Genomic DNA, 14650 nt, shown 5'->3' on the forward strand with positions numbered 1-14650 from the left:
CTGCTATCACAGCTAAGGATGCAAGTAACTTTTAAACCCCATAAAAAACTTGCTAAACCTGCATGTTTGTACTCAAGTGTTTAAGCATCATTACACAAACTTTCCCCAGACAACCATGGATTTATTACCAGGATCTCAGAATGCAGAATTTTGTCAGCACTCAACATACACCTTGTGTTTATCTTACAACAGACTCTAAATGTCACTCATTTCTGTGACTCATGCGCTAATCATTTTGGCCATTTTCCAAATGAGCTTACAGTTTTTTTCAATCGCTAACAAGCGCCTACCCATACTTCAGATACTTTTTCTAAACTCTTAACACAGACTCACACCTACAAAACACAATTGGCCAAATGGATAATTTTCTTCTGAAAAATACATTTTGTTAAATATATACTAACTCTTCATTTCAAAATAGAACACATCTTTCTCTGCACACACTAACTGTACAAAAACACTATAAATCTGACTCAAAATGAAATTAGTCTGTCAAAGAATAACACTTGTTTTCACCTCACAAGGTACATGCAGTCAATCAAAGTACACCAGGTTTCAAAATACTGGCTATTATTGACATTACAAAAACTGCATAGACTTTTATGTTTCAGTTTTACAGGTATTTGCATGCAAAACATGCAATCCACCATTTTGACACCAGAAATGTCTTGGTTGGTAACTGTATGTCCACATGTACAGTAATGTTCACATTCAAAAGCATTCCAGTAAAAAGCAAACAAGTTTTTGTTTCTCCACTGTTTACTACAGGAGGTACAGTAGAAACACGGTATGATAGGACAGAGAAAGTTTTACAGTATTGCTTACAGTGAACAAAATATCCATGAAACACACAAGAGCATTCTGAACAAAAAAACAACAGCAAAAAGCCAAGATAAAAAGGGGGGAGGGGGAGGGGGGCTAAAAAAAGACAAAAAATTTGCATCTAATCTCTGCGATCTTCAGGGTTAGGCCACATGTTTTCATCAACATCACATCTGATGTTACCCAAGTCGATGCACCTGGGATAAAACCGCCTGGTATGTCGGATCCACCCTTGGCAATCGTCAACTGTGATGTCCCTGGAGCCAGCATCCGTGGCTTCAAGGAGGGACATCTGGTCATGTGGCTGATGGTCATAAACCTTCCACCTCCATGCAGAAAAAAACTCCTCTATGGGGTTGAGGAAAGGTGAATAGGGTGGAAGGAAGAGACTTACCAGTCTTGGGTGGACTTCAAACCATGTTGTTATTGCTTGCGAGTGATGGAAAGCCACATTGTCCCAGGTAATTACAAAGGTCCTCATGTTTTCACCCTCCTGACCCTGCTCTGGAACCAGGCGCTGGTGGAGATCATTGAGAAAGGCAAGCAAGCGCTCTGTATTATAGGGTCCAACCTGACATCTGTGAAGGAGTAATCCTGCATTTGCAATTGCTGCACACATGGTAATGTTTGCCCCTCTCTGTCCTGGCACATCAACTGTGGCCCTTTTTCCAATTACATTCCGTCCACGTCGACGCCTTTTGGCCAGATTGAATCCTGCCTCATCGATGTATATGAATTCATGAGGGGCATGGTTGGCCTCCAATTCCATAACTCTCTGAAACAAAGTTTATGTAAGTCATGTTATTACTGTATACCATACTGTACTGTAACCTAGTATTGTGTAGGTTACCTACTTGCAAAGTGCAAAGCTTATAGAACTGGACATTGGATTGAATATACACTATACCTGGACATATTGTCGTCGTAGCTCCTTGACCCTCTCACTGTTCCTCTCAAAGGGAACAGTGTAGAGCTGCTTCATCCGCACTCTGTGTTTGGACAATGTCCGCGTAATGGTTGTGAGGCTGATTCTATCGATATTGTCAAATATCTCATGGTCCGCCACAATTCTAGTTTGAATTTCACGCAGTTTTATTGAATTATTTGCAGTAACCATTTCTACAATGGCAAGCTCCTGATCATTACTGAGGAGCTTTCCTCTTCCCCCAGAGGGTGGAAGACGTTGCATTCTTTAGAAAGACAAAAAATTCAACATATGCATTACTGTATGACCATATTGACATGTCAAGTGAGAATAGAAACAATCCATGTAAAATGCAATACTTACCTGTTGGTTTGTTGAAAGATGCGTATAATGGAGGCAACCGTTGACCGCCTCAAATTGGGCTGCACTCTTTCACCAGCCTCTCTTAGTGAAAGACCATGGTTGATTACATGGTCAATGATAGTGGCACGGATTTCATCACTGACTACTGTTCTTGCAGCCCTTGGAATGCCACCACCACGCATTCTTACACCTCTACCTTGCCCTCTCCTTGGGCCTGCTCTTCTCCCTGGGCCCCTTGCTCTTACTCTTCCTCGACCAGACATTACAGTGTTTGTCTTTTTCTTGTTTCCAAAAACATCACTCCTCAAGGTCTTGCCTTATAAACCCCACTGAGTCTAAGCCAGAATGGAAGAAGCTGTGGTTGGCCTAATTTACCCAACATAAATCAGCTGTGTGTCAATTATTCAATTGTTTGTTTATTATCAGCTGAGATATATTTTTGATATTGATATTGTTTTTGTACTGATATCATTGCAGAAGCAGAGGTTTTTATACTGTATCTAAGGTTTGGAATATTGTTTTTGCTATTGTGGGATGCTGTGTGTTAACATTCGTAGATACTACAAAAACAGTCCATAATTTTGTTGGGAGGTATAGCTTGTCTGTTAAGAAAATGTAAGCATTGTGGAAATGTGTTCACTGACTGCATATTGGGTGAACACGACATGAAATGTGTGAATGGTATGGCCACAACAGACCGATGCTGTGCTAATTGTGTTTAGAGTTTTGCAAATGTGACAACTGTTTGGACAAACGCTTGTTAGCGACTGCAAAAAACTGTAAGTTTACATTTAAATGCACATAATATTAATTTCTGCATAGTGATATATGGTTGTGCTTACAGGGAGACAGCAATGCTTAATCTAATTGCTTCCCCTGAGATGTTCGAGACATATTTTGTACCTGAGAAGACAGAGGGGGGCCCGGGACAGAGAACTGGGAAAGGAGCCACGCTCTCCCAGCAGGCCGAGACGCGCCGATGATTGAAATGAGAGAACAGATTGGTTGCTATGTTGCGGCATGTTATGCATGCATGGATATACATTCTGTGGGAGCACTTGTTAGGTGAGCACATTCTGAGGGATGTCCAAATCCTGAGGGAGAAGGCTTGAAAGGTTTGTCCCTATGCTGAATAATTTATACTCAAGGAGCTATTGATATTCAACACTGCCTTAGTTGAGTATGAGTCAACTCCAAGAGCAGGCATGGTTGAATTTTTGTATCGTCATGTTTCAAATTTAGACATAATGAGACACAAATATAGAAAAAACAGTAGACTAATATACTGCTCCGTAACCATCCAGAGGAGCTATGCAATGTCCAGATTCCAGCAATAATCTGCGAGATTTTACTCAATTACAAGTCTTCAGCTGTTCTTCTACGTTATGAAAAATATTTTGTCTGTCTGATTGTGGCACACCCATTCAGTGCAGCACATAAATCACAGCCAAGCAAAAAGAATACAAATGTGCGTGTAAGTGGAAGATGGGTGGAGTACTGCTCCTACCTCATCCTCTCAGTTATGATTATCTGTCCTGCTCCCGCCATCCCACGAAAAAAACTGAAATACAATCCACATGCATTGGCTGCTGAATGCCTTTAAGGTACTACGTGGTTTTGTAGGAGATATAAGACTGAGTCTGTGAATGCCTTAAATCTTTATTGTTCCTTGATTACAGACACACATCGGTAATGTCAGAAGCAATTTGTGATAATGTATTATAAAAAATCAATTCAGAGAGCAGCTCAAGTGGAGTGGATTTAGCGTTACACCATATGTGTGTGTGTGTGTGTTTGACACCTAGGCTTTATCATCTAAGCTTGTCACTAACTGCAGCCTGCAGGATGTTTTGGAAGACTAAGCCTCGCCCAGTTTTGCACAAAAAACACATTAGATACTGTTTTTATTATAAGCAGAATAAGCAGTAACTTTAAGTGTATGTTTATCCATTTGCTTTCCTTCTCAAAGACCAGAGAGTAAGACATGTACTTGACCAACTAGCCAACAGAAATGGCCGTGTGTCTACATGTTCTGTGGCCCTCATTATTAAGTTGAGCAGACTAAAAAAACGCCTGACTCAAAACTCAGGAGTCGATCCACTTTCACAGAGTTTGCACTGCTTGCGAATATTTTACCTCAGTATTCTGCAGTCTGGCAGCCAAAATCGAAGCAATACTTTTGCTACAGATTAACAAAGTCATAATTATCCCTGATTTTAGTTCATAAATCTCTAACGATTTGGAAACTGCCACACCGGCTTTCTTGTTCTTGTTACACAGGAAAGTACAGAGAGGTGGCTCAACGCAGGAAGTTGTCTTATTGGTGACTTTTACATCTACTTCAGACCCAGCTTTGTAACTTCACGTAGTCTGCCACTTCATGGTTGAGTTGCTGTGGTTTCCAAACACTTCCACTTTGCAATAATCCCACTCACAGCTAATCGTTGAATATCTTTGAGAGAAGAAATTTTACAAACTGTCTTGTTCTAACAGTACCACACTCAAATTCAGTGAGCTCTTTAGAAGCATTCATGACAATCTGTGAAGGCAGACTGCATGAATTACAGAAAATTACATACTACATGATATAATAATTTATCTACCAAAAATTAACCCAAAATGCTTCAGCAGTAAGTGAAAAACTAAGAGCACCCTTATGTCTTTCCCAGGAATTAATAGGTTAAGTAGCAGCCAGGCGCTAATAATCATATACACTCCAATAACTGATCATCAATAAGTGTAAGCACTTCTAAAAAAGCAGAAGTTTTTGTAGTTTCCTGGTGTCTATAATAGGGCTGCCACGATTAGTCGACTAGTCACGATTACGTCGACGACTGATTTAATAGTCGACGCATCGTTTGAAGCTTTGTAAGATCACAAAAGACGCAGGTAGTAGGATTTAAGAGTGTAATAATGGACTGAAACAGAAGATGGCAGCACTGCATGTACAAGGATGCCAGCTGCCGTTAAACCCCGAAGAAGAAGAAGCTGTGTCCCAGAATTCATAGCGCAGCCCAGCTCAGTTTCCAACAATGGCGGCAGCTAGTTAGTTTTTATATTACTCTTATTATTCTTTCTGGGTCACAAAATAAACGTTTAACATATTTAAGTCCATCATTCTGCAGTGAGAAAGTTTCTTCCCCTCACATTCAAGACAGCCGTCAATCTTCCCAGAGTCCCAGAAAATTCACCCCAGCGTCAGGCCATGCAATGCTCACAGACTGAAAAAACCCAAGAGTTACATCTCTGTTAAATGTTAACAGAGCGGCACTTGTTTGGAAGGATTGTCCGGAGAAAACCAACTCTCCCTAAAAACGACATGACGGCACAGCTTAGGTTTGAAAAAGTTGAAAAAGTTGCATTTGAACGAACCACAAGACTTCTAGAACAATCTCCACCAAGCTGGAGATCTCTGACCACAATGCACAGCACCACGCCAGTTAGTAGATGCACATGTGGTATCAAACTCCTGCGTCTTTCTCACGTTATCGCAACCCCATCACCATTTTACAGCTGAGGGGTAAAACCTCAATTTGAAAGACTGTGACACACACCTGGTACTAAAAATTGTTAAGTTAACAAGGTAAAAGCAAAAGAGGTCTATGGCTTTATTACACAGCTACTCCTCCTCAAAATTCAACATTCTGGCAGTTACACGTGTTTCTGTTCTCTGTGTTCTGCTTCACCATGTTCAGTTTGAAATAATGGACACATTAAAGCACCAAGTCTCATCTTAGGCTCATCTTCCTCTAATTGTTTCTGGCAGATGTTTTAACACGCAAAACAGCTCACCCATGAGCTGATGGGGTGATGGGATTTAACAAGGAACGATAAAGACACTCTATTTTTGCATCAGGCACTATTTTCTGTGAGTCATTTAAAAATGAAATTTTGTTCTTTAGTAAAAAAACAGTTTAGTTCAAATTAAAATCCCCTTACTTTTCATTGTAGAGTTGTCTGTGTTTCTGTAACTACTGCAAAACAAAAGCTCACTTTGGGTAAACAGGTAGAACTTCCTACACCTTTATGTGAGGTTTTAAGAGGGAATCTTGCTTTTTAAGTCCAAATGTTGCAGGTGACTTTGGAAAAGCTAAAGACTTACTAAAAACCCAGCTCGGTGTGAAATGATCGAAGACACACATCGGAGGAAAAAAGGAGTCATTTGAACCAAGCCCAACATTATTATAAAATCTTGCAAGGATAATGCAACGCCCCATTACAGAAGCCATTACCCAAATGGAAACACTATCCAACAATATGAGCAACATATTATTAAATCTTTTATTTTCTTGAATGTTCCCCAACACAGTACTAAACACTGTCCACTAATTGTCTTCACTGCTCAAGTAAGTGTAAATGCTCCAGGTTAGGGCAGATGAGTGAAGTTGATTTAACACAGACTATAGCCAACGTTAAATCTATGCTATAAGTTTTACCAGATCTGCCTGTTTGTCTCATATTAAGGTTATGAGAATGGGTGAAAGCCAAAGTCTGTTTGTTGTTGGGAATTTTTTAAGTTTGTCCTTTCAACACCTTTTGGCTATATTTTTTCCCCTGCAGTACTCCTGATGCAAGTGAACTACTGCTTATTAGCTGGTTAGGCGAGTCTGTTTATATGAATATGCTACAATTACTCTCTAAGGACGTTGCCATACCTACTGTATAGTTTGTTTACTCTGGTCTGAATCGGTTGATGAGTTTGGAAACTTTTCCCCACGGTTTGCTTTGTATTCACACATAGAGAGATTTATTTCAAACCAATAGTGAGAACATTACATTGTAGGATTTCAAAAATTTATTGAATTATTGCCTCATCCATGCCCACACAAGGTAAAACTTTAAAAGCATACAAACACATACACAGAGACACACACACACATACACAAAACAGCTGCAGCCACTGCAGGAACTCTGTAAAAAATGCTGTCACAGGTTGGAGCCATAAACCAGGGAGCTCATTATTCTCTGGTGCAATAGCTTGAAATGAGCTGCTACCTCCTTTGCCATCTCCCAAGCCGTTCCAATGTTATGGTGGTCAGAACCCCTGTAGCTCAGTGTTACCGTGTTGGCTGGTAGTCACAGTGAGACACACTGAGCAGAGTGCTTCGAGGCTGGATGACTTTCTGCCTCCCTTCAGCACGCATAGACACGTACATTTTGTCTTCCCAATTTTTCACACACCGACCACGACCTTGTCCTCCAAAGTGGCAGCTAAAATTAGCACAATGCAAGTGGGAAACAGCCCTGTGGATTAAACAAACTGCAATGCAGTACTTAAAGATGCGAGCCACACTGAAGGCTGATCTCAGTGAAGTCACATCTACTTTCTTGCTTGTTCTGAAACCCGAGAGCTCCATAATGGTATCTTTGCGGAAACGGCTGTTGTTAACTTATTTACTTAAGCTGACCTGAAACTGATCCAATCACTTCTTGAACCATGGCTGTGTAATCTGATCAGAGGTAAGGTGAAGACTACAAGAACCAAAGATCGGTGTCAGATGGGGGGAAAAAAGCAAACGTTGAAGCAAGGGAAGCTTTTTTTCCTGGTTCGGTAAGAGTCTCCGGTTACTCCAGAATGCAGCTGGTTTATTCACATGAACCTTCAGCAGCTTTGGCTGCAAAGGCTAATTGAAAGGTCACATAAGATAATGAAAAAAGGGTTGACATACCCACCTAACAAGCTTGCTGATACAATTATCTGTCAGTCACAGCATTTTCTCATTATTATGTTTCAATTACATACCCGCACTATTATGCAACTGTTGTGTAATTAGGTGTTGAGCACTTTTATACACTGGGTAATTGACAAAGCTCTTAGGAGAGGGCCCCTCAGCGTAATGAAAATGAATGGGGCGAACAGTCCATCGGCTCACATTTGCCTGATCTCTCTCACTCTTGCTCGCTCTTTCATCGTTAAATGAACTGCAGCGAGATGTCCCACATAGTTTAAAAACAATGAAAAAAATCAAACGAGAAAAATCGGAGAAACTCAACACACACACAACACGCAGTGCCAAGAAAAAGCTATAGACACACATCTTTGAATATGCACACTTTCAAACAGGCACCCACAAACACACCCCCAGATATACGCCTCAAACCTTTCACCACCGCCCTGCCCTCTGTGGGTGTGTGCAGTTTCCTCTGTCAAAGTGTTGGAATGCCTCCATAAATTATTCAGCCGCAGCGCCTGCTATCTGAAGATAACAGAGAGTCTTTATCGGTCAGCGTGTACAGAGACACTGCGCTGGTGACTATACAAGCACCCAGAGGGATTTGGGGCACGTTCTGTGTAAGGATGCGTGTCACTGTGGCAGTCAAGCATATAAAAGAATATAGCCTATCTGCAGGTTTATGTAGTAAGGTCACTTTCAATGTCTCCAGGGATGCGCTCGATTTTCAGCTCATCAAACAAGGAGCAATTTGTTTGCCACTGCACAACGAATGTTCTCTTATCGGGATAGTTGCCTGTCATCTATACTTGTTTTATGGATTAGCACAATGGCGGTAGTTGCAGCTCCCAAAATGTGGAACAATTTGCCCTTGCACACTAAACAGGGCTCTTCTCTGTCTGTTTAAAATTGGCCTCTGACACCGTTTATTTTATTTTATCAATTGTATTTTTTAAAAATTGTGCAGCTTTTGTACAATGTATAGCACTTTGGTCCATTGTGGATTTTTTTCCATGCTTTACAAACAAAGCTGGTATGATATTGCAGTTAGCAAAAAAACTAACAATGAGTACATTCACTGACTAATGATACTAAAAAATAAGTCATAGAGTTGGTTTATTTTATTTTTTCTGCACCAAACTCTGCATACAGGGAGTGCAGAATTATTAGGGAAATGAGTATTTTGTCCACATCATCCTCTTCATGCATGTTGTCTTACTCCAAGTTGTTTTTGTTTTGTTTTTGAATGTCAGAAATGTATATTTGTGAATGTGGAGATGTTATATTGGTTTCACTGGTAAAAATAAATAATTGAAATGGGTATATATTTGTTTTTTGTTAAGTTGCCTAATAATTATGCACAGTAATAGTCACCTGCACACACAGATATCCCCCTAAAATAGCTACAACTAAAAACAAACTAAAAACTACTTCCAAAAACATTCAGCTTTGATATTAATGAGTTTTTTGGGTTCATTGAGAACATGGTTGTTGTTCAATAATAACATTATCCCTCAAAAATACAACTTGCCTAATAATTCTGCACTCCCTGTAAAATCAACTGATAAGAAAAAAATTCTAATATTTTAGCAAAAATACTACAGATTCACTCTTTCCTGTGTCATCTCATTTTTATTTTTCCTTTCTGTGGTAATAATGAATTCTATAATGATGCTCAAAATGACACAAAGCTACTAACATTTGTAGGCTGTGGGTAATTTAGAAGGGTATTTCTCACTATTCACTAATATTTCATAAGGATGCCGGAAAAAACTTCCCAAGGGAGGGAAGCACAATAAACAAACAGTTAGAGAGAAGTGGGATGCATCTGTCCATCCATGCATCCATTTTCTTACTGCTTATCCAATTAAGGGGTGGTGGGGGAGCTGGACAGTACAGCCTGGACAGGCTGCCAATCCATGAAAGAAAGATAGAAAAGAAAAAAAATGCACTTGTATTTTGGACAACAGTTGAGGCTTAGTTCACAAGCTGTTCTTAAACGTGATTAACAATTAACTGGCAGAATAATCAATACCTAAATCACTTAGTAGCACCAGCATTAAAAGCAGCTTTATGCCTAAGTATGGCAACCTAAACCCAGTCTGTTTGTTTTTCAAAGTACGATAAGCAAGCATGCCCAAACTAGACTTTAGCACAATTATTTCATACTGTCATCTTGACTTATGGGCACCTTTTCTCTGAATGGCCACTAGGTGTCATCCTTGCACACTGCATGGATGCTGCAACTACCATACAGCTGGCCAATTCTTTCCATCACTTTCAAGGTTGAGTGTTGGTTGACAGAACGCTGCAAAAGATCTACTAATAATCACTTAAACAAATAATGATAAGCCCATTAGCAGTCATTGTCATTCCATGCAGAGTGCTGCAGTCTATTCTCAGTTCCATGCTAATTATCAAGATGGACCCAGGCTGGCATATGGCACATATCAGTATGCTTTGCATGTCATAATCTCCCACTGGAATGACAGATATGTTTAGTATTTTGCTGTTGTGAGAGTCTATATTAAGTGCTGGCAATACCCTGTAGGACATGGACTTTTGAAGAAACTAAATCCCAGAATAGAGCCCCCCTACTCCCCTCCCTATTGGGATGAGAAGAAAGACAGACGGACCCTCCAGTTGGCCACTCATGCCGGGCCTGCCTCCACATATGGCCTGTATGATGTTCAGCCCTGACACCATTTCATCAAGGAGTCTTTGGAAAAACTTGTTCTCCCAGACATACGGCGGATCCTTTAAGGGGTATTTTTATGATTTGCTTTTATTTTCAGTGTCTCGTAGTGGAGAGTAATGTTGGGGGCATGAGATACAACACATTTCACCAGCTGAAAATGAACTTAGAAGCACATAGTGATGGACTGTTTCTGTGTTTCTTGTGTAATAATTCAGTGGTAAATATAAATCGACACTCATTTACGCAGATATGATTTAAAGTGCTCGGAAATCTTGCCGTAAGGAACAAAGATACATCAGCTGATATTAGTCATTTGCTAATATATCGGCATCAGCATTTACAGCAGCCGATAAATGAAAATTTTTTTAAATTTAGAAGAAAAGAAGAGACAAGGGAAACGCCTTTAACCACATTGTGTGTGCTGCAACTTCCCTGTTGGCAACCTTTGTTTGGGCAGAACAAAAATGAGTAATCCACAACTCCATGTGACAAGAAAATTATTTAAATTCACAAAATCAGTATCTTGTAATCCTATATCAGTCAGGCGCTATTATGGGATCACAGCAAAATAATTTCTGGACAAAATACAGGATTTTCTTTCTTTGTTTGTTTGCTTGCTGGTTGTTATAAGAAAGGCCCTGGGATCAGCAATGTAAACTATGAAATACATTACTATAAAAAGTCACCTTGCACCTATACAAACAACAGTTTCATTTATAAAAAAAGAGGTTTCCAAAGCAGTCCGAAAGTTTAATTGGAAAGGTAAAAGGTGACCATGGTTTCTTTTTTCCCTAGGAATGCAGTTCTTCCGCAGTGTGACCTTGGCACTAACAAACAAAGGCACGTTTGCAAGCTGAGGCCAAGCATTTCCCACCCAGTTGGAACCGGCTGTTTGGCGCACTATCCAAAGAAGTCCAATAGAATGAATGCGCGGCATAAACAAGCCTGTGGGTGGACACATAAACACAAAACACAGTCTAATTCTTTCAGCTTCCAGCAGTCATATACAAGCACCTTATGTTCCTCCGTCCCAAAAGCAGTAACCCACAGAAATGGTACAGCGACCCTCCTTCGGCGTGCCAGTCAGTCGCACTATGTGGGTTCACACTTCACTGTGTTGTGTTGCCTCTCCTTTTCCGAACCCTGCATTCTCACCACACCCTCTTTTCTTTTTGACTTTTCCTTCCCTCATTCTTGTCTGGCCTGTGTCCCAAGGCAGATGGTCCATGCAAGCAGATGCTCCCCCCCAGTCCATGTGAAGGAAAAACAAAGCCTGGATGCAAAGCAAACAAAATCTGCTTGAGGGTGCCCATGAGATAAGGAGGGAGGTTCATTGTACAATTAATCCTAGATGTAACCACGGGTCTCCTTTTTATCGACAGGTAGAGAGGACACACGCGGGTGATTACAAAAACGAAACCTATCGACAACAAAGCCTTCTTTTGCCGTGATGATGATAAGTACACTTAACTCCACAGCAGTTGGTATGCCTCCGACTGTTTAACAAGTCAAACTGTCCAATTATGAATCTATTTACATAATTAATATAAAACCTGACAAACAGATCCAAAATTCTGATGATCCCCACTGCCAAATGATGGCAGATTTATCACGGTGAAGAGGCACAAAGCTAGAGCGAGCAAAGTCACACAATTACATCTGCAATTTTCCTGATTAAAAAAAGCCCAAACACCTGCAGATGCTTCCAGGAACGTGTCTCGAAGCTGCCACTTAAAAACATTACGTGGTTAATTCTGAATCTCATTAATTGGCCTTTAAATAGTTTTATTTGCATAATCTCCACGTCACACTTTGAGATCATCAAGGACAATGTAAATTGGTCTAATAACAAATCAAACAACTGGTGGTTTGAGGTAACAAATAGAAGAAAAAAACAGAAGAGACTTTTATGTGATCCTTTACTGCATACTGTCAAAACACTCCTGTGAAATGCTGAATCATTCCGCCCTGCTGTCTGACAGATTTGGAGCAGTTTCCTCTTCAATCTGTACCTTTGCTTCACTGTGATCTCAGGACCCCTGACTGCCAGATGCTTGGAAAGTACACACATGCACACAACATGTGGTCAGTTCTCAACTCCATAAGTGCTCAAAGCTGAAGTCTGAACACACACACACACAAAACTATCTGTATGTATTATTAGTGTTACAGAGCCAATAAAGGGGAAGTAAAAATACAGCAGATCAAGCTGATGTTCAGTCAGTAAAACGTACCTAAGCAGTAATAATTTTCCTCTCATTTTTATAGCATAAACATTTTGAATACAGCACTTAAGTGTTTTAAAAAAAACATCAACTTAAACATTACCTGACCAATTCCTGACTAACTGCTAACCTCAGTGCGATTTATAAAGTTGCCCACATGTAGACCAAAATTGTGAATGACAACAGGGGTGTGCTGTCACTATAGTCATGACTTGTTACATCTGCTGACTAACAAAGGTCTTACAAATGTGTTAGCTGATGCATGGCGTAGGTAAAATGCAAGCTTAATCAAATGCAAATCAGAGTAAACGAAGCATTGATTCAACACTTTTGTGGTGCTGCTTTACTGCTAATATGAAAAGACGGCGTTTAGAAAAACTCCACAGTGCACTCCCAAAGGTTTAGGTGCAAGAGAAGGAGCTGGCCGTGGTGCTGAAAGCAACTCAGTCAGAACAATACGCCTCGCGGGGCTGCGCTTCATATACCGCCGTTTTTTGAAACTCTGGGAATCTGCACTAAAGGAGAGAAATGTCTAGGGGAGCCGTTGGCAGGCACCGACAGAAGTTGTAATGGTGATCTGAGAGAGCTCCGAGGTACTGATGCAAAGAATCACTGCACCAAGGAAGCAGCTCTTGGGAGGATCAACTCATGGCTGGGCGGTGTAGCATATTTATGGCTGATTGTTATATTTTAAGATTTCCTTGGGGCACCACCATAATGTGGTATCCCATTGGGATTTTAAAAAAAAGTAGTGATGGCTTTAGTGACTGGAGTTAAGGGAAAGGGAAGAGCTGAGGAAAAATAAGCGCCATAGGGGACAGAATGTGGATTCTCTCTGTGACAGTCAAGTGATTTCTGATGCAAGCTTGTAGCAAATGTCTACATGTTTCAGCCCCTTCCAGTCCCTCCCACACACACAGACTGACCCTATAGTTCTAATTAAATCTAAATTGCCTTAAATACCAAGCAAAAGGGTCAGAAGTGGCGACTACAGTAAATCAGAGAGGCTTAGAGTCAGCTGCTAAGGCAAGCTATAGTCAGATTCAAACTCCCACAGGCCTCATTAACTTAAGATAAACAACATATCCTGCAAAGGTTTATGGTACACCTGATATAGCCTCTCCTACACCCTGAGGTCTCTGTTAGTGTCTGTGGCACAGGGAGCACATGCAAACTCCTCAAAGAATGGCCCCAGATGGCAGATTCAAACAAAGGACAGCAAAAAATGCTAATCGCTCCACAGTCTCATGTCCCTGTGTTGGTGTCGTTCCTGGATCATCATAATTAACGTTGGTGCAGGTTCAACATAACAAGCGGCTGATCACAGTATTGTGATGTCATAGTTTTGCAACGTAGAAACACCAACTCCAAAACCATAACCCCGTAACCCCAATTACATCCCCCAACCCCAACCATAATCCTAATGCCACTTAGTGCACATTGGTAGGGTTTTTTCTACATCACAAATCTATGACATGATAACAGTCTGGTCTCTGCAGTGGTGAACCTGGATCAACAATAATTATGATCAAGGAACAACACCAACACGGGGGATATCACACACACCCTAACCACCTCACACCCACACTAAGCAAGCAAGTCATCAATTGCTAGGGGAGTCTCGGACATGGCACTCTATTACTAGCCAAACCTCAGCCACACAAACCACAACAATCAAAGTTTAAACATAAACCATAACTGAAAAAAAAAAGATTACAGTATTATGTAATTTTTAAGCTAAAGATTCAACCTTAAACAGTCCTGAGTCTTTGAGCACAGTCCTGATGAATACTTGGAAAAAAAATCATAAATATATTATGACTGAAAAGTATATAGGCAAAAAAAAGAGACAGGAAAATTTTAAATTAAATGACTAGCACAATAAGGTATCTCATTTAAATGAGATTTAAAATATCCTTCAATCACATAACATAAAGCATAATGT

Source organism: Diplotaxodon limnothrissa, linkage group LG3, assembly GCF_057381915.1.
Source record: "Diplotaxodon limnothrissa isolate DT_005_m linkage group LG3, D_limnothrissa_male_GT1.1, whole genome shotgun sequence".
Classification (NCBI taxonomy): Eukaryota; Metazoa; Chordata; class Actinopteri; order Cichliformes; family Cichlidae; genus Diplotaxodon; species Diplotaxodon limnothrissa.